Source organism: Silene latifolia, chromosome X (assembly GCF_048544455.1).
Source record: "Silene latifolia isolate original U9 population chromosome X, ASM4854445v1, whole genome shotgun sequence".
NCBI classification, from domain to species: domain Eukaryota; kingdom Viridiplantae; phylum Streptophyta; class Magnoliopsida; order Caryophyllales; family Caryophyllaceae; genus Silene; species Silene latifolia.
Window position 1 is genome coordinate 8,035,944 of NC_133537.1, and position 3,269 is coordinate 8,039,212.

General features: G+C 36.0%; 1 long non-coding RNA gene across 1 annotated transcript; it reads left to right on the forward strand.

Annotated features, from left to right (window-relative positions):
• The first annotated feature begins 234 nt into the window (after positions 1–234).
• Positions 235–1,126, forward strand: LOC141621177 (uncharacterized). The gene is made up of 5 exons (XR_012532131.1): positions 235–312; positions 443–514; positions 601–652; positions 854–926; positions 1,013–1,126. It is a non-coding gene; the product is annotated as an uncharacterized LOC141621177 (long non-coding RNA).
• The last annotated feature ends 2,143 nt before the right edge of the window (positions 1,127–3,269 follow it).

The following is a 3,269-nucleotide window of genomic DNA, read 5'->3' on the forward strand; positions in this document are numbered from 1 at the left end:
GGTGCAAGGTTCAAATTGCACCAAAACTCCAAAAGTGGAAATAATTTCTTTCACGCACGCTTTATATGATTCCGTCCTGCTTAAACTTGATTTATACGCCGTATCTATTATTCTAATCCGGTGGAGGAAGGAGACTTAAAATACCTGTACAAATTGTTACCCTCAGTATTTAGCGGGTTTGTTAAATTTGCTGGTCTCCGTTACATTACATTAACATCCAATTAATGTTTATGCAGGGTCTTTCCGTATGCCAACAGCTCTTTGTGGTGTGGTTGGTCTCAAGCCAGCTTTCGGACGTATTCCTCATGATGGGTGAGCAAAATTTTACTAATGTCTATTATCAGGAACACATTATAAGCATCTTTTTGTTTGCTAAGAATACGAAGTATATTGTGTTGAACATCTTGAGAGATCCATGCTTGGCATTTACTCTTTTGTGCAGGGTAGTTCCCCTGAACTAGACTCTTGGAATGGTAGGAATATTGGCCGGATCCATGGAAGATGCGCTAATAACGTTAGCATCCTTTGGCTTAGTCTATATATGATCATTACTTCCATTTGATCCGACTTCCAAGTTTTAATTGTTGCAGCTCTTTGCAGTTATGCAGCTATCGGCGGTGATTCTGCTTCAGACTCATCCACTGTTTTGTTGGTATGACAGACTGACAGTCATTATCTATGTTACTCAGACTCGCTTCACTTTGTGATTAACAGATTTTTGACCTAAAATAAAGTGTGTGTAGTATCAGCAACATACAGTCAAAGTAAAGTAGTAAAGTGTCGAATTATCATGTTGTTCGAAGAATCTATCTACTAAATCTGAGACTTTCGCTTGTTTCCGAAAACTTTTCAGCCTGAAGTTAAATTGCCCATGCTGAAATCAAAGGAAATCAGTGGCGATATCAAAAATGGCAAAGTATGGAAAGGTTTGTGACTTTTCTCAGGCCTACTTTGTACGTGAACCCTATGATAACATTTCACTAATGGGATATATAACCAATTCTGCTTGTAGTCGTTTAATGACTGTCATACTGACATCCAACTTTGCTGCTCAAATGCTTTTGATAAGCTTCAGAAGCGTTATGGATGGGAGGTACTTACTGTTTTGCCTGTTTGACAGCTCTAGATATATTTCTTGAGAGCAGCTAAGTACAACATTGATATCTTACTAATCATCGGATGTCTTAATTTTCATAGACAGTAGGAGTTACTGTACCTGACATAGAGTTGATGAGAATGGCACACTTTGTGACAATGGGATCAGAATGCAGTGCTTCTCTTGATCATATTTTGCAGAAACTGTATGCTCTTACTTTTGTATTTCTATTCAATTTTAGAACATTTAACGGATGTTTGAGTTTATGACTGACAAGTTTTTATATTGATAGGGACAACTCACAAATTGTGTGCGATACAAGAGTTGCCCTTTCTTTTTACAAATCCTTTGGTGGTGTGGAATATGTTAAAACTCAACAAATCAGGTAGAAAATCTTGGGTTTAAGAATATGATTTTCATTTCGTCTATCATGTCTTGATGTTTCTTCTCTTTTTCACTGCAGGAGCCGACAAATGCATTTTCTCAAAAAGATCTTTTCCAAGGCAGATGTGATTGTTACCCCCAACAACTGCGTAAATTTCTTCACTATCCTCTAATGTTCTGCAGAAGATTTTTTCAGTCTGTTTAATGGCCTGAATCGATGGGTTATGCAATCTGTTTGGGACAGTTTCAGCAACTTTCCATTGTAAATTGCATACATTCTACAATGGTGGAATTATATAGCTTTCTTATTAGAGTCAGTTACTCAGGACACTTTCATAAAATCCCTTTTATGACAGATTTAGAGGGTTGAATGTATGTAATCTTTTTGTGTGTTGAAGTCAAAGAGAGAAACTTGCCTTCGAAGCAACTTGATGTTAATGATAAACATGGCGTCTAAAACATAACCACCCCATACTCTATAGATAAGTGTATTTGATGCATTTGTAATTATGCAATTCATTAATTATAGAAAACGTTTCTTGTTTTCTACACTTTACTCGATGAAGATCTATTTGGTGATGAGATTAAAGTAGGTATTTGTTATTCATGGTTTTACTTAGTAGTTGGGTAATACTTAACTGTGTTAAGAGGTTCACAAGGACAAGAGTAACTGAAATTTATGTCAGGTTCTTGATGTAAATCAAAAATATTCAAGGGGGATCTAAGTGAGATATGGAGAATATGGTCGAGGACTCGATGGTAGAGGAAAACAAGATAGTAAAGGTAGTTGTTGTGAGAGATCTAATCGCGAGGTAGACGATGCCTAACAAGTTGAGAGATGGTGGTGAATTTGGACATGTCCAATGTACTTGATTCTACTTCAAGTGGGGAATTACCAAAATATATGATGCTATGAATTGCTATATTGTAAACTTGGCCCTTCTTTTTTACTCATTTGATGTTTCTCTCAAATAAGGGATGATAATCCATGTTTAATTTCAATCCTTAGAATAGCTGATTATGATTGAGTTAGTAGTCAAGAAATACATACAAAAGTTTTGATCGTTTGAAGACTTCCTGACTGATAATTAGCTTTTCTATAGAATTTTCTAATGTTGAATGATGATTTACTTTTACATTTTTTCTTACCTATCTTCATTGCTTGCAGTTTTTTTACAGGTTACATGCATAGTCGTGACCTGTGAATACGTAAAAGGTAGCTAGCGGAGCTACTGTTGCTGCCGTTGAAGTACTTGAGCAACCCTTGATGTATGTTCAGAATTTCATCTTTTAGTACTTTTTCTTATCTAAAACCTTCCAAATGAAGGAACATTACTTGATTTATTTGTGGATATGTGTATTGAATCTTATGTCAAGGTTTTTGAATACAAACCTCCAATTTTAAAATTTTTGAGCAACAAGTTTCTGTGTATCAATTTACATTTCATTTCCTGCAATATCTCATCTGATTAATCAATTATTAAGTCTTTTAACTCTAATAAAAGAGAGAGAGGAGGAGAAGGTGCGAAAATGGTGGAAGCCATTTTCGCTGAGACGATGGAGATGGCAACAAAAGAGGAACTGAGAGTGACTGAGTGCAAGAGAGACAAGATTAAGAGGGAAAAAGAGAGGGGCATAATGGTCAGAAATTGACAAAGATACTGTTACAGCCATCTGTTATAGCCTCATTTGTAACTTTCAGCTGACCCTAATTTTGGACCAGAATTTTTTAAAGTGAAGTGGAAATAGAAGTTAGGGAAGATGGGAAGGGGGTTAGGGAAGTTGGTAA